At 65.0% G+C, this 25,637-nt stretch overlaps 1 protein-coding gene across 6 annotated transcripts in view; it reads right to left on the bottom strand.

The window, feature by feature from the left end:
- Positions 1-25,637, bottom strand: part of TNS3 (tensin 3) — a 133,138-nt gene that overhangs the window by 88,009 nt on the left and 19,492 nt on the right. For 2 of the 6 annotated variants that reach the window (XM_066240242.1, XM_066240240.1), the window contains exons 2-3: positions 19,574-19,685; positions 11,117-11,154 (exon numbers count right to left, since the gene is read on the bottom strand). The gene's annotated coding sequence lies outside the window, so the exon portion shown is untranslated. Of the gene's footprint in view, positions 1-2,442; positions 3,105-11,116; positions 11,155-19,573; positions 19,686-25,637 lie in introns of those variants that run through there. The other 4 variants (XM_066240243.1, XM_066240236.1, XM_066240237.1 and 1 more) reach the window with 3 other exon arrangements.

Here is a 25,637-nt window from a genome sequence, read left to right as displayed (position 1 = left end):
CGCTGCTGACCAGCTCTGACTCACGATCGCGTCCGGGTCGGGGCACCCTCTCCCCTTGCCCCGTCCTCTCCACCAGCACACGCACACACACGTACACACACACACACACACACACAGGCACACGCACACGTACGCACGCACACACACAGGCAAACGCACACAGGCACACGCACACACACACACAGGCAAACGCACACAGGCAAACGCACACGTATGCACACGTACACACACGCACACGTACACACACACGCACATGTACACACACGCACACACATGTACACACATGCACACACACGTACACCATGCACGCACCCGCACGTACACACATGCACACAGGCAAACGCACACGTATGCACACGTACGCACACGTACACACACGCACATGTACACACATGTACACACATGCACACACATGCACACACGCACACATATGCACGCATGGCAACCCCTCTCGCTCTCAGAACCGCTGGCTTCGTGGTGGGCTTTCCCCGCTGAGATGTCCCGGGAAGCAGGACACCCCCTTGTCACCTGTGTGTCCCCAGAGCCATGGGTGTGGTCAAGCTGGACAAGAGAGCGGGGGACAAACGGACGTAAAACAGACAAGGAGACACACGGCTCTGGAGACTCAGGGGAGCTGGCAGCGGGACAGGCACCCTGTGGTCAGTGGAGCGCTGACCTAGTGCCACCCTCCCAGCGCCCACGCGGCCACGGGTGTGCGGGCGGCTCACGAAACGCTGGACACACTCGCCGGGACCGCGCAAGGAACCGGAGCTCCTGCTTTCGAAACCTCGCCGCCTGCCGGACGGGCCACGTGGTCTCACTCGGCCACACACAGAAACAAGCCGTCTCCACCGTGAGAAGACAAGGAGGGAGGACCCTTCAAGCCACGCGGCTCAGGGACGGGAGCCGGTCCAGAGGGGCCAGACGCTGGGTGGCGCCTGCTCTGTGACGTTCCGGAAAAGAGGGAACTATGGCCGCAGCACACAGGGCCCGCCGGCCTCTGCCAGGGCTCGGGGGGGGGGGGGGGACAGGTGAGCAGGGAGGGGGCTCGGGGCAGCGGGGCGATGTGTGACACGGGGGTGGCGGTGGACACAGGTGATTGTGGCCACAGCAGGCGCAGTCCCGAGACCACCCCCCAAACAACGTTGACAACCACGTGTCCACACGGCCTTAGGAGCGCAGCCAACGCAAGCCGCTCTCGGAGGGGAAACGGCAGGGGCGCGTGGGCCTGGGCGTCCGGGGCTCTGTCCTTGTCTGCTCAGCTTTCCTGTGACTCGAAAGTTGTCCTCAAAGTCCAGCCCATCAACTACTTTTTCCACTCACGGTCTGGAAACACGTCCGTCGAGAGAACCGGCAGAAAAACCTACGAAGCATCCGGAGGCGAGCGATGCGGACGGCGGCCACGAGGTGTGCTGTGACACTGTCCGCCCGGCCGTGACACTGTCCGCCCGGCCGTGGCACTGTCCGCCCGGCCGTGGCACTGTCCGTCCAACCGTGACACTGTCCGCCCGGCCGTGGCACTGTCCGCCCGGCCGTGGCACTGTCCGCCCTGCCGTGGCACTGTCCGCCCGGCCGTGGCACTGTCCGTCCAACCGTGACACTGTCCGCCCGGCCGTGGCACTGTCCGCCCGGCCGTGGCACTGTCCGCCCGGCCGTGACACTGTCCGCCCGGCCGGGCCCCACACGGCGTCCCCAGGGGAACGCGAGTGCCCCGCAGGGGCCCGGATCGCACGGCGCCCGGTCCTACGCCAACCCCATCCGCGCCGACATCAGGGCCGAGCTCACCGCCGCCCGCGACCCGGTCCACTCCCTTGTCTGTCCACACGACCGCTCTGGGTCCCGGCCCACCCAGAAGCACAGCCCTGCCGTCCGCGCACACGCCGTGGGGACACGCAGACGCGAACGTCTGAGGAACGACCTCCCGGTGGAATAAGTCTGCCCTGAACACGCACAAGAGCCACCGCAGAGAAAGGGGACAACGGTCCGGGGGCCCAGCCACCTGCCGGCCAAGAGAAGGCTAGTCTTTCCGTCAGGAGCAGCTGGCTTCTGGTTGATGACCACCAGCAAGTGGACACACCAGCCTGGGTTCCCTCCACATGGCTCAACCCCAGGACGGGAACTACGTCTAAATGGTCAGATTTTCATGTTCAGTCTCTGCCCTTCAAAGAAGAAAGGGCAGCTGACCACAGGGCACACCACTCCCCCCAGCCCGGGCTGCAAGTCCTGATGCTCAGTGTCCCTGCAGCTGACCAGAGGGCAGAGTGGACAGATTCTGTGGACACCGTGCACCCAGGCGGGAGCCCACACAGGCCCAGGATCTCTGTCCTGGCTGTACACCTGCCCCTCTGACCACGGCCCGCCCCCTCCTGAGCAGAGAGACACCAGGCAACACCCCAGGACAGAGTGGGGTCAGGCCAGGTCAGGCCCAGCGCGCGTGCTCACCCACTCTCTCCCGGTCTCCGGCCGGCTCTAACCACAGGCTCACGGCGCTGTCACTCCTCTGTGTGCAGCGGGCAAGAGGGCAGGCTGTGCCCTGGTCATGTCCGGGCCGGCCTGGCCCTCCCCCCAGCAGGGAGGAGCGAGGTTTCCTCAGCTCTGGGGGTGGGCAGCCGCCTGTCCCCGCTCCCGACAGAGCAGATCGGCGAGCAGCCACCGCACGCACTTGGGGTGACGAGGGCCGACGCTGCCGCCCACAAGGCCGTGCGGGAGCAGCCTGGGGCCCAGGCGGGCGTCCCTCGCCAAGCACCACAGAGACAGCGCAGGCCCTGTCCCCACGGGGCGCGCTCCCAGATGCTCACGTCCCTGCTGGCCCGGCACTGTGTCCGCGGGTCCTCCTGGCTGGCCCACACCTCAGCCCCAGCAGTCGTTCTGTGCCCAGGGCACCGTGCCCCACAGGGGCCACCCACAGGGCAGACAGGTCCCGGAAGGAGAGGGGACTCCGCTGGGTCCAAACTCCACACGCCTCCCGAGGGGAGTGGCTCCCTCTCACGACAGAAGGAGCCCCCAGGAGAGGGCACGGAGAGGTAGCGAGGGAGGAAGGGCCGGGCATGCAGGGTCAGCGCCCACAGGGACAAGGACGGCTCCTGGGGCCCGAGAGGCCTGGGCCAGCACACTTTATGGCCTTCTCATGGCTCCCTGGGGGCCTTGTCACCGTCACTAAGGGCGAGCGTAAACAAACAGGCTGCACCCAGCCGCACCTGCTGACGTGGCCCTGCTATCAGCAGCCTGTCCCCAAGAGCCTGTCCCCAACAGCAGGTGCGCAGGCGGCCAGACAGAGGGCCTCGCACCCCCGAGTGACCGTGTCTGGGAGTGGGGGTGTGGGTGAGCATGTGGGCCTGGCTGTGTGTCTGTGTGTCCGTGTGGCTGTGTGTTCCTGGCTGTGTGGCTGTGTGTCCGTCTGGCTGTGTGTGCCTGGCTGTGTGTCTGTCTGGCTGTGTGTCTGTGTGTCCATGTGGCTGTGTGTGTCTCGGAGTGTGTGTCTGTGTGTCCGTGTGGCTGTGTGTCTGGCTATGTATCCATGTGGCTGTATGTGCATGTATGTCATGTGTCTGCCTGTCTGTGTGTCCGTGTGGCTGTGTGTGTCTCGGTGTGTGTGTCTGTGTGTCCGTGTGGCTGTATGTGCCTGTGTGTCATGTGTCTGCCTGCCTGTTTGTGTGTCTATGTTGCTGTGTGTCCATGTGTCTGTCTGTGTGTCCGTGTGTCGCTGTGTGTCTGGCTGTGTGTCCATGTGGCTGTGTGTATCTATGTATCCGTGTGGCTGTGTGTGTCTGTGTGTCTGGCTGTGTGTGTGTCTGTGTATCCATGTGTCTGTGTGTCCCTGTGGCTGTGTGTATCTGGCTGTGTGTCTGTGAGGCTGTGTGTTACCAGTATCACCAGTGTTACAAATGGGGACAGAATCAGGGGAGAGGAGAGCCCCCCGACCCCAGCACTGATTCTGAGAGGAGAGAACGCAGCTCAAACACCACTCTGTTGGTCACTGGGCCATGGCAAACCCCACGGACGGGGCACCCAGCAGACCCTCACACTCCCCCAGCCCTGGAGGCTGGGTGTCCCAGATCAGGAGTCACAGGGCTGGTCCCTCCTGGGTCCTCTCTCCCTGGCGTGCAGACAGCTGTCTGCCTCCCACGTCTGTGTCCCCACCACCTCCTCTTAGAAGGACCCCGGTCACACGAGGCCACCCTGATAACCTTGCTTTGTCTCTTTAAAGGGCTCTACCTCCACAAACAGTCACATGCTGAGTCCTGGGGGTGCCTGTCAGGACCAGACCCGGTCAGCACAGGGCGTCCTGAGCCGGCCGGCAGGATAGGGCCCGCTGGGCAGAGCTCAGGGGACCACCCCAGATCAAGGCTGTCGTCAGTACCCCTGGGTGGGGTGGGGTGGGGCGGCTTCACCACGAACAGACCACGCAAAGGGGCGGCCGCAGGAGAGGTGACCCTCACCTCGGTCAGGCGTCACCAGGAACCGCTAGTCAGGCTCAACGCCTCAGGCAAAGGTTCTCACGGAGGCGACAGCCAGTCCCATCTGATCCCCACGAGGCAGCACGCGCCCCACTTCACAAGGGCGACTGCGGGGGGGGGCTCTGCAGAGGAGGAGGGAGGGCAGGGCGCCCCGGTCAGGCTGAGCCCCCCACCTGTGCAGGGGGCGGAGCAGAGGAACGCCCCGGAGACCTGGGGGCTGCCGTTGCACACGAGGACAGATGAGACGTGGACGACCCCACACAGCCGGGCTGAGAAGGCACGGACACAGCAGACACTTCAGGCGAACCCCACAAAGGGGGGTCCTGGAGAGAGAGGGTTAGAAACGCCCCGTGGAACGTGTCTAAGAACAGTCAACAGTCCGGTTTCCACCAACTGTCCTCTGACCTGGGGAGGGGGGACGGGGGGGGGGCTGACAGGAAAGAGAAAGGGAGAAATCCCAATAGCCCGCAACATATCGCCAAACCTCAAACAAATTAAAATGAAAAGTGTAGCATCAGGCAGCCTACGCCGGCCGGCTCACTCGAACCGTCCACACGAACGTCCACCAAGCCCACATCTGCTCGCGCTGGACGGCGCTAAACTTCCGTCCACATTCACAGGACCTGCCGACGGGGTCCCTGACCATCCACCATCCACCCGACGGCCGGGCACGCCAGCACCCTGGCCCGCTGTGGGCTTGCCCTGCATCCGGGTCACTCCTGTGTCCCCTCCTTGGGAGGTGGCCCCCTGCTCTGGCTGGGCAGCCCGAGAGGTCACGGCCTCCCGCAGCCCAGCCAGCTCACCCCCCGCAGGCTCCGGAGTGCACGGGTTCTGTCAAGGGCCACAGGTGTCAGGTGAGACTCCGGCGCCCGAATCCCTGATTTCACAGCCTGTCTCAGCCGCTGACCGCTCGTTATCCTGAGGACGTCTCAGAGGGCCTCAGGGCTCCCAGCCGGTCCCGTGTGGGCTCAGCTGAGACAGCGGGGTGCTCAGGGCTCCGGGAGTCTCTGGGGGGTTTGGGGGTGAATAGGCAGAAACACACAGGCCGGAGTCAAAACGCCCCCAGGCAGGAGGGTGAGCTGTTCCTCTGCCTGACGGCGGGGGGAGGCACGGCCCCTGCGTCCCCGCCCTGAGGAAGTGGCCGGGCGTCCGTCCGTCTAGACGCAGCCCCACTCGCGTTAGAATCTGGCGCTGAGTTCACGGTGCTCACACTGAGGCTAAAAACAGCGCGAGAGGGAGAAGTGGGTTCGTGATACGCGCGCGTCCTCAGAAGGAGCCATCCCCAAAATAAAACCAGGAACTTGGAAACGGGCTGTCTGTGACCGCAGCCGGCGTTGCAAAAGGAGAGGGAGGAAGCTGCCCCCGCGGACCCCGCGAGGCACCCCAGACACACACACACACCAACGGTCACCAAGAGGAGGGCGCCCGCCACATTCACCGTCCGGCCTCGGTGCCTGCCCTCCGACCCGGGGGCACGGTGCAGGAGTGACCTCGGCGCCTGCCCTCCGACCCGGGGGCACGGTGCAGGAGTGACCTCGGCGCCTGTCCTCCGACCCGGGGGCACGGTGCAGGAGTGACCTCGGCGCCTGCCCTCCGACCCGGGGGCACGGTGCAGGAGTGACCTCGGCGCCTGCCCTCCGACCCGGGGGCACGGTGCAGGAGTGACCTCGGCGCCTGCCCTCCGACCCGGGGGCACGGTGCAGGAGTGACCTCGGTGCCTGCCCTCCGACCCGGGGGCACGGTCCAGGAGTGACCTCGGCGCCTGCCCTCCGACCCGGGGGCACGGTGCAGGAGTGACCTCGGCGCCTGCCCTCCGACCCGGGGGCACGGTGCAGGAGTGACCTCGGTGCCTGCCCTCCGACCCGGGGGCACGGTGCAGGAGTGACCTCGGTGCCTGTCTCAGCCTCTGACCCAGGGGCACGGCTGTCCTCACACGCACACGCGCTGGGTAGGCCGCCGTGGGGTCAGCAGGCCGTGACCACGAGGGGACAGGACAGCCCGGTGCTACGCCCGCGCGCAGTCACCCCCGACTCACGAGCCGGTCGCGGCCACTCTGAGCAGGTGCCGTCACCAGCCCTGGGCTAGGAAGCCCCGTCACCCCAACACCACCAGGGACTCGGCCGTGGGGCGGGAGGCGGACGACCACAGACTCACTCGAGCTGTATCCTCGGGGTCAGCAGCTTTCTAGGGGGGGCGTCCCGGTCCTTCCCTTTCAGTGAGAATCCAGGTCCTGTGCGCCCAGGAAAGAGGTGGGTCCCCCCCCCCAGAGAAAGGCCGCCACCACCACCCTCCCGGGGGAGGTCGAGGGGCCCCTCCATGCTGGACGCTGGGCGTGGCCAGACTCATTCCCGACGGCGTGAGCAGCAGAAGGATGGGCCCTCCGGCCACTTCGGGGGCTGGCTGGTTGGGGGGTGGACGGGCAGCAGGGCTGGGCCTCCCCTTCTCCTCTACAGACAGACGCCCAGACCTCCCACCTCCACCCAGGACGCCTCCTCTCACCTTTATCACTGCCCCTGCCCGCGTCCCGGGGGCTGTGCTCTCCTGGGGTATCAGAGAAGGCGTCCAGAAGAGTGGTCAGCGGGAGGAGGGGCCTGAGCCGTGGGGCGGGGGCTGTGGGTCCTCAGGACGTCCGTCCCGGGAGCGGGGCAGCTGTGCTGGTGGGCGGTGGGCCGGCCCCAGGCCCACGGGCTCTCGTCAGCCCCCCACACATGTGAGAGGAGAGCACGGAACAGCAAGCAGCCCCCCAGCCCCTCCCCACCGCCCACGACTCCTGCTTCCTCTTTCCTCGCGTCAATGAGTCACTGGCAGCCAGGAAAACACCAGGTCACAGTGCCCAACCGCCGGCCTGGGTGCCTCCCGGGAGCCGGGGTGTCTGGAGCCCCGAGCTTCCAACAATTATACACACGTCCCCGACCCGAAATACCAAACATCCCACCACCAAGAGCTAAGAGCGAGTTGTTGGCAGGAGGATCGCAGGATGTGCTGCTGGCCCACTTCTCACATGGCAAGACTGAGGCTCCAGGTGCCGGGCTCACTCTAGCACAGGGTCCCTGCCTTGTGTGTCCCCGACGGCAGACTTGACCGAGGAACACGCTTCCTGTGCCCAGTGAGAGAGGGACCTCGGTCCACGCTCTGGTCAGCCCAGGTCAGCTGGGGCCCGGCCACATCAGGCCCGAAGCCAGGGCCTGTGTTCCCAACCAAAAGTTCTACCAAGAAATCCGGCCCGCTGTGCTGACCAAGGGACCTAGACGTCCGGGAGAGCCCCGTCCCCTGACTAAGGGACCTAGACGTCCGGGAGAGCCCCGTCCCCCTGACTAAGGGACCTAGACGTCCGGGAGAGCCCTGTCCCCCTGACTAAGGGACCTAGACGTCCGGGAGAGCCCCGTTCTCTAAGGGACCTAGACGTCCGGGAGAGCCCTGTCCCCCCGACTAAGGGACCTAGACGTCCGGGAGAGCCCCGTTCTCTAAGGGACCTAGACGTCCGGGAGAGCCCCGTCCCCCCGACTAAGGGACCGAGACGTCCGGGAGAGCCCCGTCCCCCCAACTAAGGGACCTAGACGTCCGGGAGAGCCCCGTCCCCCCGACTAAGGGACCTAGACGTCCGGGAGAGCCCCGTCCCCCCGACTAAGGGACCGAGACGTCCGGGAGAGCCCCGTCCCCCCGACTAAGGGACCTAGACGTCCGGGAGAGCCCCGTCCCCCCGACTAAGGGACCTAGACGTCCGGGAGAGCCCCGTCCCCCTGACTAAGGGACCGAGACGTCCGGGAGAGCCCCGTCCCCCTGACTAAGGGACCGAGACGTCCGGGAGAGCCCCGTCCCCCTGACTAAGGGACCGAGACGTCCGGGAGAGCCCCGTCCCCCCGACTAAGGGACCGAGACGTCCGGGAGAGCCCCGTCCCCCCGACTAAGGGACCGAGACGTCCGGGAGAGCCCCGTCCCCCCGACTAAGGGACCGAGACGTCCGGGAGAGCCCCGTCCCCCTGACTAAGGGACCGAGACGTCCGGGAGAGCCCCGTCCCCCCGACTAAGGGACCGAGACGTCCGGGAGAGCCCCGTCCCCCCGACTAAGGGACCTAGACGTCCGGGAGAGCCCCGTCCCCCGACTAAGGGACCTAGACGTCCGGGAGAGCCCCGTCCCCCGACTAAGGGACCTAGACGTCCGGGAGAGCCCTGTCCCCCTGACTAAGGGACCTAGACGTCCGGGAGAGCCCTGTCCCCCTGACTAAGGGACCGAGATGTCCGGGAGAGCCCTGTCCCCTGACTAAGGGACCTAGACATCCGGGAGAGCCCCGGCCCTGCTCCCAGAGGGGCACCCCCATCCCGCCCGCTCGTCTCCAGGGGCAGTGGAGAATTTACGGGCCTGGGGACCCCCCGCCGGCGATGGCAGCACGGTTCTGGAATAAGAAGGCGCTTTGTTATTGCTGGTGGCGTTCTCTTTCCATTCGAAGCTGCGTTATCAAATAAAAGGAGTACGGACACATTTCCCCGCCACTGTGATCTAATAACAGCGAGAGCTTATCTGCCTCACAGCAAACTGCCCGTTTCTGTAGCTAGAAACGCCACAATCAGTGTGAGTTAAGACTTTTGGAATATGCTTTGAGCCAAAGAATTCAATCCCCGACGTAGCCGGCTGGGCTGCCTACGGTGCCAACGGTGATGGTCTGAGGTCTGCAGCCACGATCAGGGGGCCAGCCAGCAACACTGCCACGGGCATGCACATCCACACACATGCACACGCAATACACACACATGCATGCACACGCATAGGCACTCACATGTGCACTGGCATATACACTCAGACATGCAGACCCACACACAGGCACACGCACACACACGCGTGCATGCTCACACACGCACCAGCGCAATCGTCCACACATACCAAAATGACACCAGACAGGCAGCGGCTCTGGGGGGTGTCCTCCACAGCCTCCCCCTCCCCCGGTGATAAGTCACAAGCTGTGCTGGACAAGGCTCCCTATAGAGGAGGCCTCAGGGGTCAGGGGTTTCATCCAAATCCTCACAAGTGGGGGGGACCTGCCTAGGGGAGCCACGAAGGGCACCCCAGGGCGGCACTGACCCCGCAGGCGGGGACCTCTGCCCACACCAGTCTCGGGTCACAAGCGCGGAGCACACAGGGAGAGAGTCCTGTGGGCACAGCCAACCTAGACCAGGCCAGGCCTGTCCTGCTCTGTCCACTACACACAGGTCTCACATTCTCCAAGGGAAGTCTGAAAAGTCATTTAATCTCCTTCCTGAAAAAAAACTATAGGGCTGGACTTGCCTAGAGTTCTTCTCACTTTGCGTGTGTGTGCGTGTGACATGTGTGTCCACTGTGTGCTTGGGTGCATATCTCCGTGTGTGCATCTGTGCCTGCCCCTATCCACCTGTGTGCACGTGTGCATGGTGTACGTCACGTTTGTGTGTCTGCGTGGGTGTCTGTGTGCACGTGTGTGAACCGGATGTGTCTGCATGTAACCCTGTATACAAGTGTGTGTGCTGGAGCACACGAGGACCCGGGTCCTCACACACAGGACGTGCGTGTGCTGCACACGAGGACCCGGGTCCTCACACACAGGACGTGCGTGTGCTGCACACGAGGACCCGGGTCCTCACACACAGGACGTGCGTGTGCTGCACACGAGGACCCGGGTCCTCACACACAGGACGCGTGCCCTGAGCTGGCTCGCGGTGCTACGAAGCCTCCTCCTGCGTGTGTCCCTCACTCGACCACAGACCAGCTGGAAAGTCTCAGGCACAGACGGCCCCCACCCCCCACACCCCGGCTCCTGGATGTCTCGCACGGGGCAGCCCATGTGTGGGGAGCACCAGCTTGTGTCTGGAGAGCACGGGAGGTGCAGGCGCTGAGGCCGGGTCGGGAGCCAGGGCCCCGTGGAGGTGCAGGCGCTGAGGCCGGGTCGGGAGCCAGGGCCCCGTGGAGGTGCAGGCGCTGAGGCCGGGTCGGGAGCCAGGGCCCCGTGGAGGTGCAGGCGCTGAGGCCGGGTCGGGAGCCAGGGCCCCGTGGAGGTGCAGGCGCTGAGGCCGGGTCGGGAGCCAGGGCCCCGGGCAGGGGCGCCAGCAGCACCCCTGGTCCTTCCCGGCTACCTCAGCTCGCCACTGGTCAGAGCCCTCCCTCACCCCAGCATGCCAGGCCTCCGGGGCTTCACGGCGCCCACCTGCCAATTACCCCTCCAGGAAACACGCAAAAAACAGGACAACCACCTCAACTCAGGGTCCCCCACTTCTGTGACCCGAATCCTCCATCGATCTATGAACAGCTGGCCTACAGAGAATCCAGCAAATTCCTCCAGACCAGGCCGGGGGTGGGACCCAGACCCCACTCCCGCCCCCTCTGGCCCCGAGAGGCAGTGGGAGGGGGTCATTAGAAAGGGGATCGTGTTTTTCTGGAGAAAGGGCCAGGACCCCATTAGCCAGCTCTCGTCTGAAACCGGATTCTTGAGCGTTATTTTCCTATAACTCAAACACGGCGTTGCTAGCTCCCAGCCCGCTCGGGAGATGAAACGTATCCGCCCGCTGGAAAGCCCCTCGTGACCCCCTGGAGTTCCCTGCTGTGGCCGAGGTCCAGCGCGGCCCCTCTGGGTGGATCATTTGCGGCCGGCCAGCCGGCCAGCGGGAAGGACCCAGGGGACGCGGCCACTTACCTTGGCTTCACATTGCCCGTGGCACGAGAACTTGCAGGCTGGAAGAGAAGAGAGAACCTGAGCTCAGTGGTCTGGGCGGCGGCACCCGGACACCCCCGAACCCTCCCTCTCGGAGGTCCTGGAGAGTCTGGCTCGAGGGCGGCTGCTCTGCCGGGGAGGCAGCACGGGGCTCCGAGGGCGTGCGGTGACCTGTGTGCAAGGACAGCACTGCCACCCTGCCGCAGCCACGCTCAGACGGGCGGGGGGCGGGGGCGGGGGCTCTGGGCACAGCGACCAGCCGTCCCGGGGAGCAGCCACGCTCAGACGGGCGGGGGGCGGGGGCTCTGGGCACAGCGACCAGCCGTCCCGGGGAGCAGCCACGCTCAGACGGGCGGGGGGCGGGGGCTCTGGGCACAGCGACCAGCCGTCCCGGGGAGCAGCCACGCTCAGACGGGCGGGGGGCAGGGGCGGGGGTTCTGGGCACAGCGACCAGCCGTCCCGGGGAGCAGCCACGCTCAGACGGGCGGGGGGCAGGGGCGGGGGTTCTGGGCACAGCGACCAGCCGTCCCGGGGAGCAGCCACGCTCAGACGGGCGGGGGGCGGGGGCGGGGGTTCTGGGCACAGCGACCAGCCGTCCCGGGGAGCAGCCACGCTCAGACGGGCGGGGGGCGGGGGCGGGGGTTCTGGGCACAGCGACCAGCCGTCCCGGGGAGCAGCCACGCTCAGACGGGCGGGGGGCAGGGGTTCTGGGCACAGCGACCAGCCGTCCCGGGGAGCAGCCACGCTCAGACGGGCGGGGGGCGGGGGCGGGGGTTCTGGGCACAGCGACCAGCCGTCCCGGGGAGCAGCCACGCTCAGACGGGCAGGGGGCGGGGGCGGGGGTTCTGGGCACAGCGACCAGCCGTCCCGGGGAGCAGCCACGCTCAGACGGGCGGGGGGCGGGGGCGGGGGTTCTGGGCACAGCGACCAGCCGTCCCGGGGAGCAGCCACGCTCAGACGGGCGGGGGGCGGGGGTTCTGGGCACAGCGACCAGCCGTCCCGGGGAGCAGCCACGCTCAGACGGGCAGGGGGCGGGGGTTCTGGGCACAGCGACCAGCCGTCCCGGGGAGCAGCCACGCTCAGACGGGCGGGGGGCGGGGGCGGGGGTTCTGGGCACAGCGACCAGCCGTCCTGGGGAGCAGCCACGCTCAGACGGGCGGGGGGCGGGGGCTCTGGGCACAGCGACCAGCCGTCCCGGGGTGCAGCCACGCTCAGACGGGCGGGGGACGGGGGCTCTGGGCACAGCGACCAGCCGTCCCGGGGTGCAGCCACGCTCAGACGGGCGGGGGGCGGGGGTTCTGGGCACAGCGACCAGCCGTCCTGGGGTGCAGCCACACTCAGACGGGCGGGGGTTCTGGGCACAGCGACCAGCCGTCCCGGGGTGCAGCCACGCTCAGACGGGCGGGGGGCAGGGGCGGGGGTTCTGGGCACAGCGACCAGCCGTCCCGGGGAGCAGGCCCTCGGACCCTTTTCCCTGAGGCCCCCAGCAGGGGAACCAAAGCTGCCAGAAGCGCTGACGTTTGCCTGGAAACCGGAGCTGCTCCCAGAAGAGCGAAGGGAAACCATGGAAATGCTCAGAAGACGCAGGACGGGCGCCTCGAGGCGGCGAGAAAGCCGCGCGCTCCTGCCATTGCCGGACGGCTGAGAACCAGCCAGACCGTCGGGCTAAATGCACGACGGAGTTCCTGCCGGGGACCCCGCCCCGGGGCCGCTGTGGGGACCCCGAGTGGCACGTGGGCGTGTGTCAGTCCCGGGGATCGGCCAGGCAGGTTTCCAGCCGGGACCAGTGTGAATTTTCACGCCCCCCCCGCCAGGGGTTGCAGCTGTGCCGACAGTACCCCCCGCCCCCACCCCCGTGACGGGGGCGCACAGGGCAGCCCCCACCCCGATGTTTCCGGGCAGAACCCGCAGGACACGCTGAGGCACGAGGCACACGCACCCACCGCCGGCCGCAGGCTCCACGTGGACGGAGGTGACCCTCTGGGGGCAGCTGCGGCGTGAGGGTCAGGGACCTGGGCGCGAGGCGTGTCCGCCGGGGCTTCCCGGGCCTCCTATCTGGGCCGCCCTGGGCGGGGCCAGTGACCTCTCTGGGCCTGTTCCCTCCCCCAGGGTTATTGAGACGCTGCCACCTCCATTCAAGGGACCTGCTTTCACATCGGCAGGAAGCGTGTGGGGTCCCGGGAGGACAAAGCCTCAGAGGTCAGAACACACCCCCGGAGCCAGCCAGCGTGTGGAGACGCAGGCTTTCTTCCCCCGGCCTTCCCCTCCCCCGTGAGCCGGTGCAGAGGGCTGGCCCCACACAGGCCCGGGCGGGACCAAGGCCGTGGCGGGCAGTTCCCAGACTTCAGGTGGAGCCCGGCCGGGGGGTCCCCTCCACGAGATCTAGTTTCTGAATCGATCATCTGCACCTCTGAAGTGTGTGCAGGCATCCTCGAGTCTGTCTTTTGACGGGCACACCCCACGAAGGCCAGGAGAGGGTCTCCCGTCCGGACGGGACGGCCCCTTCGGGAAGGGGCTTCAGCCCAGATCAGAGACGCAGACAGAATCAGCAGAGCCGCCCCCGGAAGCCGGTGTCCAGCAGGGCTGCACAGAGGGGCCTCCTTCCCTGACCGCCACTCAGCACGACGCCGTCCCCAGGAAGAAGGGAGGCCACAAAACCACCCGAACCCCCCCCTAAAGCTGCCCCCCCACAGGGCACAGGCCCAGGGGGCACGGCGCTCACGGTGACTCTGACGTCGGCCCCCGCGCCTGCTCCACAAAGCCAGCACCAGCTCCCGCCCGGGCAGGGCGTCCTCCCAGCCTCGCTGAGCTGTAATTGACAGACAAAACTGTGTATGTTTAAAGCGTACAACGTGATGATTTGATACACGCAGCGCACATTGTGAGGCCCTAACCACAATCAAGTTAATGAAACACCACCGTCAGCTCAGTCTGTCGACAGAGCGCGGACCGCCCCCCCCCAGCCACGGCTGGCGCGGGGCCTGTCTATCCGGGGCCTGACCGGCAGGCCGGGCAGCGGAAGGAGGAAGTCCTCTCTCCACCTGACGGTCCCGAAGCTGGACCGCCGGCCCTCTCCTGAGCACGGACTTGGACCAGAGCCGCACGGTGGCTCTCCTGGGTCCCCAGTTCACCGACTGCAGACGGCGGGACATCTCAGCCTCCACCACCGTGTGCACGAGCTCATATAAGGAGTCTCTCTCTCTCTCTCTCTCTCTCTCTCTCTCTCTCTCTCTCTCTCTCTCTGTCTCCATGCGCCCCAGGGGTCTGCCCCTCTGGACACAGAGCCCATTACCACAGCCGGGTCGGGCAGACGGAACACAGAAGCAGGTCAGGAGAGCCAGAGCCGCTCGACAAAGTCATCCCATGTGACAGAGAGCCACCCTGTTCGCAGCGACGCCCCTCCCCTCGCAGTGGGTGAGGACAAGCAGAACACAGGACAGCGTCCGCCGTGGAAGAAAGACGTCACCCAGCAATAGAAGAAAAATGACCCAGACCGGGTGGCCCCGGGAAAGTGGGGGTTTCTTCTGACACACCTAATGTGTGACGACGGTTAGAACAGGCAAGGAGAGAAAGGTATTAACACCCTGTACGGCACCAACCGGTCTCCATCCAGGCACCCCCGGGCGACCCTGGGGAGAGGCGGCGTCACGACTCACGCACGAGAGGACGGGCCGCGCGGTCAGGGGAGCCGGGAAAAACCGGCTCCCTGGTGAAGGGAAAAAAAAAGAAAAGACACAGAAATAACACAAATTCCAAAAGCAATCAGCCGTGAAATGGGATCGGAATGGGGCCGGCAGAAATGAAAACGGGAATAAAGCCGCTCCGCGACCACGGAGACAGGAAACAAAGCAGAAACCGGATGAAGAGACGGGCGAATCCGAGCAAACCGTGCCCGGAACCCTGTGCCCGCCGTGCCCGCCGCACCCGCCACGGACAGAGCGAGCGGCCCAGGCAGTGTGCCGGGGCGGCCGCCACGCGGGAGGGGCGCGAGCCCTCAGACACGGCCGCGTGCTGAGCCGCCCAACACCGGGACAGGTGCCACCAACTGTCCCGAGTCAACAGTTTGATACTGAGAACGGATTCTTAGAAATCCAAAAAGTGAAAAGTCTGCTATTTTAAACGGCCAAGGATTTAAAAGGCGAGTTGACTTAAACACCACCAGCCTCTTCTCTGTCCTGTTAGACGCTCGACATCCAGAACAGCCAGACGGACGGACAGCTGGTTAAAGGGAGACGCGCGTGGACCCATCGCCTTGCGAACGTGAGGAGCTGAGCCGCCCGTCAAGCGGGAGGGGGTGGGGTTGAGCTGGACGTCCAGCAGGAGAGGGAGGGGTTGAGCTGGACGTCCGTCCAGCAGGAGGGGGTGGGGTTGAGCTGGACGTCCAGCAGGAGGGGGTGGGGTTGAGCTGGACGTCCGTCCAGCAGGAGAGGGAGGGGTTGAGCTGGACGTCCAGCAGGAGGGGGTGGGATTGAGCTGGACGTCCGGCTCGGCTGCTCCTCCCCCCACAGCCCAGGGGCCGCCCTTCCGCCCCCCACCATCGCCGCACAACGGCTCCCTTCCCAACCCGGGGCTCCCTGGCCACGGGCAAGAATCCTGGCGCCCACCAAGGCCGCGGCAACACCCCAGCATCTGGTGCAGACGCGGCCGACATTTTTAGACGTCGTCCTGGAACTGCTATTCTTCGTGCGTCTCCGGGAGCCTTGGAAACCCCGGCCGCTGCCCCGCACACTTCAGACAGAGCCTTCTATTCAACACCCGGCACAGTTTACCGAGGGAGAGACCGTGGGGCGGGGGGGGGGGGCGCCTCTGCTCCTCCCGCATCACTCAAGGTTGCCGCACAGTCCGAGTCCCCAGGACCGGGCTACACGTGGCGAAAGGGGCCAGGTGCCCACGGGAGAGGCGGGCTGGCCAACAACACGGTCATGGCATGGCCACCCCGCTCTCTCCATGGGCTGGCGGTCCTAACGGGTCCTAACGACCCCCATGCCCCAGGGTATGAAGACGGTGCCGAAGAGCATACACACCCCCCGCCTCACCTCTGTCCCTCAGTGCTGTGCAGGGACAGGCGGATGGCCGCACGGACGGGCAGCCCCCCACGCCGGGGGCCCCTCACGGACGGGCAGCCCCCCACGCCGGGGGCCCCTCACGGACGGGCAGCCCCCCCCACGCCGGGGGCCCCTCACGGACGGGCAGCCCCCCCCACGCCGGGGGCCCCTCACGGACGGGCAGCCCCCCCACACTGGGGGCCCCTCACGGACGGGCAGCCCCCCCACACTGGGGGCCCCTCACGGACGGGCAGCCCCCCCCACACACCGGGGGCCCCTCACGGACGGGCAGCCCCCCCACACTGGGGGCCCCTCACGGACGGGCAGCCCCCCCCACGCCGGGGGCCCCTCACGGACGGGCAGCCCCCCCCACGCCGGGGGCCCCTCACGGACGGGCAGCCCCCCACACACCGGGGGCCCCTCACGGACGGGATCTGAGACTTAGCTCTGGAGCTGCTTGCTCTCAGGTGATTACTCCTGAATGCCGTCCAGGGCCGGCGGGACCAGGAGGCTCAGCGGACACCCTCTGGAAGGGCCCGCAGATGCCCAGCGGACTCCCAGACTCAGCAGTGGCTGCACTGAGACTGCCCATCCACAGAGCAAGTTCCTCCCCTCCTGTGTCAACGAGGCCGGAGCTCAGGGACGCGCCGTGCCCACACCCTCTCTCAGACCCCATCTCCCGTCTCCCCGTCCAACCGGGACATCTGTCGTCTTCTTCAGAGAGAGAAGGGCTGTGACCGGGGCGGCGGGGAGACCGGGCCTGGCACAGGCTCTGCTGCCAGCCCAGAAAGGCGTCCTGCCTGCCTCTGCCCTGGACGCCCGTGGGGGACCCGCCGGGGAACACGCATGAGCGCCAGCCCCTCCCCGGGCTCGGGGGATATCCACGGCTTCGTCCTCAGAGAGCGAGATGCTCTTCCTCTCGAGAGAGAGAGAGAGAGAGAGAGAGAGAGAGAGAGATCAGAGCTCAAGGCGAACACGACCCCCGGCGCTTAGCTCGCTGTCTGTCACCAGGTGTCATGAAGGGCGCGGGCCACAGGCTGTGGTCTTGACCTCGTGCAGGCGCAGGGTGCCCCGGTGCACGCAGAGCAGGCTGAGTGTGGGACCCCGGCAGCCGGCAGCTCGGGTGGGTGCCAACGTCTCCCCGTCTTCCCGGACATCGCTCTGGGGTCTGACTTGGGGAGGCAGGGACGCCCCGGACCCCCACCCGCTGCCGTGTTGCTGCCGAGGCTCCGGGACCCTGGCACGCGGGAGCGGCAGCGGGTCCTGTCTGCCCACCACCCGCCCACCACCCCACCACCCCGCACCGCGGCGTCCTGTCTTGCCGTGAAATAGATCCCAGCCCCGTGCAGATGACCTGTGACCCACCGGCCTCTTTCCTTGAAGGAAATGACTCGTTAGCAGCGTCCCCACGGGGACCGCCCCCTCAAGCGTCCTCCCGGCCGGGGCTCACGCCTGCCCACCTCGGGCAGGGCCGCCAGGCGGCACCGGGACACCCGCCCGGCGTGTCACCCCCTCGCTTGGCCCTGACGGGTGGGGAAGACACGGAGACAGAGAGAGACTGGGGTCAGGCTCCTCTGGCTCCGCCGCGGATGCGCTGGCTGGGTCACCGCGGATGCGCCGGCCTCTGCACAGAGCCCTCCCCTGGCGGGAGGACTGGCACCATGTGGGCGGCCGCGGGCCCTGGCGTGTTGTACGCGTCCAGCAGGGCTCAGCCTCACACTCGCCACGCACACGCATGTGCACCAGCAGATACACAGCACTCCCAGTGCGCTCCTCACTGCTGCTCGTGTCCCCTCGTAAGGCTGTGCTCTGCGCTGAGCCTGCAGCCGGAAGGTCACTGTCCAGCTGTCCCTGTGGGGCGCTGGGTCCACCCTCTGGGGCTGGGCAGTGGCCGGTGCTTCCCTGCAGCTCAGGGCTGCCTTTCTGCCCAGAGCGCTCACTGCCAGAGGCCGTGACCAGCCGGCTGGGGGAGGCCCACAGGTGACCTCTCTGGGGAGCAGGGTGACAGGTCTGGGTGGGGGACAGCCACCAGCTCCGTCAGAGGCTGCCTCCAGGACAGAGGAAGAGGGTCACGCACTCTCCAGAAGCAGGTGAGGGTCTCAGGGGAGAGACACCCGGGGGCTCAGGTGGGGAGGAGACCTCTCAGGAGCCCCCAGGCAGGGTCCGGGATGGAGGGAGGAGAATTGATGGCTCTCCGGCCCTTTGTCTCTCAAACAGCCCCTGAGGGGCCCGGATCACATTCTCACCCCAGAGAAGGCTGACAGTGCTGTGTCTTCCCGGAGGGCCACCGAACCCTGGGGCAGCCATCAGGACGTCCGCAAGGGGCCCCCGGGGAGACAGGGAATTCAGGGTGCTGTCCCAACACAACAGAAGTCCACTAGTAAAACCCCACGAATGTCCTAGGTGGGAAAACCCAAGCCCATCAATGACCAGATGGACTCTGCCCTCCACCCCCCCTCTGCTCTGTGCCGCAGACCCGCAACCCCATCCCCCACTCTAGGGTTCAAGGAAAACAAGAAATGTTGTTCTCGCCCGACCAGGTGGTGGCGCAGTGGATAGAGCATCAGACTGGGATGTGGAGGACTCAGGTTCGAGACCCCGAGGTCGCCAGCTTGAGCGCGGGCTCATCTGGTTTGAGCAAAGTTCACCAGCTTGAGCCCTAGGTCGCTGGCTCGAGCAAGGGGTCACTTGCTCTGCTGTGGCCCCCTGGTCAAGGCACATATGAGAAAGCAATCAATGAAAAACTAAGGTGCCACAACAAAGACTTGATGCTTCTCATCTCTCTTTCTTCCTGTCTCTGTCTGTCCCTATCCCTCTCTCTGTCTCTTTCTCTCTGTTTCTGTCACACACACACAAAAAAGAAATGTTCCCACTTGTCCATTGTACCAATGTGTTAATGTACAAGCACCAAAAAAAACAAAAAACAAAACACTCAGCACGTCCCACGGATCACTGGTGCCCAGCGAGGCTGGTGGCTGCGTTCAGCGCCAGGACAGAGGCCTGACACACGGCCGAAGGGGCCGTCACACACGGAACCCTGACGCTGAAGGCCAGGAACCGGCCCTTCGTAAACTCTGGTAAAAGACCAGAAGGTGAAAACAGGTCGCCTGCATTTCGGGGACCAGAGGACAAGTCCCGTGTTCCGTCTCCCCCACAGTGGCTCTGCTGCTCCTGGGAGTTTCCTCAGGAGCTGGTATCTGTGTAAACATAGCTGGTGCCCGCCCAGCAGGGGGCCGGGGGGAGGGGGCTGGCAAGGGGGGCGGGGGGGCGGCTACGAAGGGGAATTCCGGGATTCTACTTCTGGAAACTCCCGAGAGGCTTTCCCTCTGTTGTGCGTGTGGTGCTTTGCTCTGCTTTGGTTTAATCAGCGAAAGAACGGTAAACACGGACTCACCTCGGCACGAGATCCCCGGACCGGCGATGATCTGTTTGCAGACCCCACAGACTCGGGCTTTCCGGAAGACCTTGCTCTTAAAGCGGTGCAGGCTGGCCGCGGGGTCTTCCGGCTGAAAGAGCGAAGGGAGGAAGGGTCAGCGCTCCGACGCCATGCCCCTGCGCTCTCCTTCCCTCTGCCTCTGGGGGGTGATAAACCAGGCAGAGTCGTGCAGGAGCCTGACCCGGCACACGGGGGGAAGGAGTCACCCTGCCAACGCCGGGGGTGCCCAGGGGGGTCTCGGGCGCCCGGGCGGCCTCCCCGATGCCGGAGCCCCTGGCGAGAGCGCCCACCGCACAGCCTGCGCGTCCCCTTTCCAAGGGCGTAGCGACCCCGCGCTGCCTCCGGGATCTCGCTCCAGCTCCCGGGCTGGAGGCTCCCCGCCACCTGCTGCCGTGACAACGCAATCCACGGGCCTCCCCAGCATCTCAACGCTGTGCCTTCCGCAGGACACGACGAACAAACAGCACCGTTTCCGTGCGGAAGACGCTAGCTCGTGGGCTCCCGCGGCCCCGCGGCCCCCCCGGCCTCTCTGAGGTGAAGGGCACCCCGCTGAGAAGGAGAGGCGGTCAGGAGACCAGGAGCAGCGTGGGGAGACAGGCAGGTCCCTCCCGAAAGCCTGGGGCGGCGTCGAATCCGCCACACGCAGGAGAAGACTGGCCCCTCGCTACCGAGGGGACCCGTGTGTGCGGACGCGAGGGCCCACCGCCGTGGGACGGTCTCACACAGATTCGAGCTGCCCTGGAAACCACACGTCCGTCCCCGAACCCGTTTCCTGACACGTGACCATGTGGCCACTGTTCACTGACAGCCACACGGCTTCTCCGCGGCCGTCCCTCGCTACCAGGGCCACTAACATTTGCTGGGAAGAGGCACCGCTGTCCAGAGTGTGAAACAAGTGGTGGTGGTACAATCACTTTGGAAAAACTGTCAGACAGTATCTTCCATCCTCATGTCGACACCAATCCTGGGACTCCACAATTCCATTCCTCCAGGCACTACAAAAACACCCAAAAAACAAAAAACCAAATGTCCACAAAAACTCGGGCCAGAACAGTCACAGCCTCCTGACTTAAAGAACCCAAATATCCATCACAAAGAGCCCGGATGAACTAACCAGGGTCCACGTATACAATGGAAACACTGTTCAACGCACACGAGAACAAACTGCTGATACATGTAACGTCCGCGGGCGAACATCAAAAGCGTTACTATGTCGAGTGAAAGGGAGCCAGACGAGAGAGCAGGCCGTGAATGGTTCTATTTATGGGACGTTCGCGAGCCGGCAGGCCAACCTCGCCAGCTCCTTGGAGGCAGGAGCTAATGAGGTGAGCTCCGCGGCTGCCCCAGATTCTAGCAGCAACCCAGTCCCCCGGGTGGGCGCAGAGAGGGAAAGGGGGGGAGCAGCACACTCCCTCCCCGGGTCATGGAGGAGCTCAGGGTCCCGGCAGCACAAGACAGTGAGAATTCACTGACAAGAGAGCCCCGGACTGCAGAGCGCTGCCTAGAGCACTCGAGACCTTCGTAAAGCCCCCCCCCCCCAGGCATCCAGCTGAACACGGACAGGCACCCACAGGTGGTGTGTAGGCGTGCGCACGCACACGTGTGTACGAGGGAGCTTCCCGAGGCTGGGGAAAGAAATACCGGCCGGGATTGGAAGAAACGGTGCTCGGTGCCCCCCCCCCCACCCAGAGCGGAGAATAGTGCCTGTTCCCTCAGCATTGCCTAGAGAACACGGCAGGACCTCGCCTGCACTGCGGGGGATTCATTAACTCTCCACGGAGGAGCACGGCTTCTCTCCAGCCTAGCACACCTAAAAAGCAGCACCCAAGAGGATCAAACCCTCTCCAAGTCACCTAACCCCATTCCCGAACAAGGCAAGAATCTGTAAAAATTACAAAGTATCCATGCAGCACCTAATAAAGTAAAAATCCACAATGTGTGATATCCGATCAAAAATGATCAGACGTGCAAAGCGGCAGGTAAACACAGCCCATGAGGAGAAACCAGCAACTGAAACCCATCCCCCAGCAGACAGCGCAGAGGATATTACGGGGTGGGGATGTGATTACCACGGTGTTCTGTCTGTTCAGACAATAAACAGACCTCGAAGGTCGAAAAACCTCCAAATCAAACTTCTATGGGGGAAAAAATCCCGTAAAACTCAGAGGTCAACATGCACCGGGTGGGATGATTAGAAAAGGAGACCCTGCAGGAGAAAGATTAGCAAACTTGAAGACATCACAGCGCAAACTTCCCACAACAAAGCCCAGAAGGAAGAGGCAGCCAAGTCCCTGAACTGATAAACCAGCACAGAGCATCCGTGAGCAACTTCAAGGGGGGGGGGGGACCATTTGGAAAAATAATGCCTGAAACTTTTCCAAACTACAAACCCAAGAAACCACAAATCCCAAGGCGGTGAGAAGACAGGGCGTCGACAAAGCGCGGAGAGAAAACATCTGCCAATCTAGAATTCTGCGCCCAGGAAAAAACACCTTCCAAAAGTGGAAGTGAAGCAAAAAGATTCTTCAGGTCTACGCAAGCTTCGGCCGTTCCTCTCTGGGCTGACCGTCCTTGTCCTTGCCCCGCTGTCCCCACTCTCTGCCGGGGACATCGAGTCTCCGCCGTGACCACTTCTAGTCCCACCCTCCCCTGCGTTCTCAAGCTCCTCGGCGGTCCCGGCGGTCACGTAGCTCCTGGCGTTCTCGTTGGTCTTGTCAAGCCCGGCAGACGAGGGGCACACACAGCTCAGCCGCCTGCAGAACAAGGTCTGGGACCCCGGACAGGTCACAGAGGTTACCCTTCCCCTCCTGTCTATCGGTCAGTGACCCAATGCCAAGCCAGGGGCCAGCCGTGAATGCTGGCCGCCCACGGGAATCGCTGCCACAGAGACTTTAAAACAGCTCCCCGAAGCCGCACCCCAGACCCATTCGAGTCGAGTCTCCGGAGGTGGGGCAGGAAACGAATCTTTTCAGAACCCCCCCCCCCCGCCGCGTGACTTGGACCTGCAGCCGGAACCGGGAGCCACCCTGGGTGGCAGATCACACTGTAAGGACCTGGTCTACATGCCAAGGGAGGGACCCTTGCTCTGGGCGTCTTCACGTATGTGTTTCTGGTTTCAAGAGGTCGCGCCGGCTGGGGGGGTGGGCGGGGCTCCCGGGCTCAGTGCCGGTTTGGTGTGGACGGAGCTGCTGTCCTGAATGGGGCTCCTGACATCGGCCGGACCCACCCGTGCCGTCTCCATGGTCCTCGGCGTTCCACAAGCAGGACGGTCCGGCGTGACCGGACCACGGTCTTGTGACCAAGACCACAGCGCGGAGGGACGAGGAGGGTGGGCTCAGGCCCCGCCCCTCCCCCGCTCAGACAGGGGGGGCATTCAGGCCCCGCCCTGCCCCCCCCCCCCCGCCCACGCTCAGACAGGGGGAGGCATTCAGGCCCCTGCCCCGCCCTCCGTCGCCCTCCCTGGTTGGCACAGACGTTCCCCCCAAAGATTTCGGTCACTTGTCTGTGAGCCGTCTCTCCTATCGGCCCTGCCACTTCCCAGAGCCAGGACACGGGGTCCTTGTCCCTCCGTCCTCCGGGGCCCTGCACGGCGCCTGCACCCAGTGAGCTGGGGGCCTCAATGAATATTTGTTGACCGAATGAATTGGTCACAGTCTGTGGGCCATAGCAGGACACTGCGACCTTTTCTTCTTCAATACTTTTATTCCACGCAGGGAGAAGGGGGCTGTGTTCCTGGGGAGTCTCCTCAGGTTCTCCCACAGAGGGCCCCCCTCCCTGGGGGAGACAAACCAGGAGACCACAGCAAGCTGCTGCACAGCCGCAGCCGAGGGGAGGCTGAGCCCCTTTGCCCGGCTGGATGCCCGAGGACTCCCCGCGGACAGCGGAGTGACATCTGCTCCCGGCGTCTGCACAAAACATCCCCGCTGGGGACGGAGGGGAGGCCGGGTGAGAGAGCCTTTGTTCTCACCTGAGATCTGCTTTCCGTCCTCCCCAAGAGGTGGGGCCGTGGGCGCGGGGGAGGGGCAGCCTCCAGCGGGCTCAGCTCAGGAATCTAAACGGCATTTAATTGTCTGGAGCAGACAGTTGGCACGGAGGGAGCAAGGCTGCGGGGTCCTCGAAGGCTCCCTGAGCGGGTGCGCGGCAGTTAGTGCCATTCCTGACGCTGAGGGTTTTGGTTTGTTTTTCGTTTTTTTCTTTTTTCAGAAAGAAAAACCTCTGCAAATTTGAGCGAGGTTCCGGACAAAAGTGCAGAACAAGGAACCCTCGGCTTCTGCAAACACGCCCCGGGACACAGACCTCCGGGCTGGGTCCTCTCGGCTACCTCCCAGGTGACAAAACGGTTCCCCACACAAAAGCTGTGTCAGCACCACCCAAGCCACGTCCTGCCCTCGGGACAGAGGGTTCGGGTGTGTGTTCTGGTACCGGGGGCACCTCAGCGGCGGTCCAGGGAGGCAGACACAAACCAGCTTGACTCTGGAGTTACAACGGCCCCCAAAATTTCCCACTCAGGCAGAGCGGGGCCCCAAAGCTCCAGGGTGCTCCTGCCTGGAGACACGTCCACCCCCTGGCAGCCACAGGACCCTGAGCGCAAGGAGCCCTTCCCCCCCCACACACACACACACTCCATACTTTGTCCCCAACGCCCCAGCAACAGCGTTTGGCTGATAAACTAAACATCAGGAACCAGCTACAATTCAAAGTGACAGAAAGCAGCTGACATTTTGACTTTCCTCCCTCACTCCTCAGACCCTCACAGAAGTTTCCAGGAAAATGGATATGACACAGGCCTAAGGATCAGACTCAAAGAAAGAGAGACTGGAGCTGGTGGGGAGGCGCCTCCCCCTGCAGCCCCAGCCCCCGCCCCCGCCCTCATCTGCTAGGCTCCATTCCGGCCTGCAGAGGTTGGTCCCATGGGTCCGGAATATAACGCCTGGTGAGCCCCAGAGTGTCCGCACAGAGCCGAGCGCCCTTTTCTTTGCAAGAAGCAGGGGCAGCACAGAGAGTCCGCCTAACAGCCAATGCGTAAGGACTCCGTTCCTCCTTCCGCAGGAATGGAGTCCAGGGAAGCGTGTTCAAGAGGCAGTTGGATTAGAAAGTTAAGCCCCAACTGTCTCCCACTCCGTGGGGCTCACCAAGGCGCCCCCGCCCACTAGGCAAGCCTCCCCCTCCTTGTCTCTCTCTCCTGCCTGCACAAACAAGAGAACACAAGCACTCACGCGGGCACAGACAGGACACGCGCACTCCCGGACCTGAGCACACACGGGCACGCGCGCAGGCTTGCCCCAGCGCGCAGAGACAAGGGTCTGAGCGCGCACCGGCCGCGCGCGCACGCGCGCACCGGTCAGAAAAAGCCCCTTGGAGCACCGGGAGTCCACCCCCCCCTCCACCCCCTCCGAGCGCCCACTCACTTGGCGCCGGCGCCGGCGCGCCCGGGCCCCGCGCGCGCATCCTCCAGGCGGCCCCCGGGTCAAGGCGCGCAGCCTCATGGCCGCTCCCCGCGCCCGCGGAGAGCCCGACGGGGCCAGGCGAGGACGGCGACGGGCGCTGCTGACCCTCTGGCCGCGGTGCCCGGCGGAGGTGCCTCCCTGGCCGCTTGCGTCTGGGAGTCCCAGGAAAAGTTCGGCGCTTGGAGGCCCGATCCGACGCGGCTGCCACCTCCACTTCCAGTCCGCAGCCAGAAGTCAGATGCAGTGAACAAAAGCTAGGCGAGCCAGTGAGAGCAAGGTCCCCCGGCGAACCTCCATCTGACACGAATTAGCCCTCCCTCCCCCGCCCCGGACCGCAGCTCCAGAGAGGACGCACAGGCTTCTCAGCCAAACCCAGGGCGGGTGGTGCAGGAACGCCCCAGGCAGGGGTGGGGGGCAAGCCTTCCGCTCCAACTGGATTCCCCGCGCCCTTGGCTAGGGTGCCGCCTGAGTAGGATTTCAGACCTCTCCAAGAACGCAGACTCAGGGGCTTGAAATCAAGACCCACAAACTCTTTGGCTTGAGGATTCTGAACCGAGAATGCGCCCCGTCACTCT

Source organism: Saccopteryx bilineata, chromosome 7, assembly GCF_036850765.1.
Source record: "Saccopteryx bilineata isolate mSacBil1 chromosome 7, mSacBil1_pri_phased_curated, whole genome shotgun sequence".
Taxonomy (NCBI): domain Eukaryota; kingdom Metazoa; phylum Chordata; class Mammalia; order Chiroptera; family Emballonuridae; genus Saccopteryx; species Saccopteryx bilineata.
This window is presented reverse-complemented; position numbering and strand designations above follow the sequence as displayed.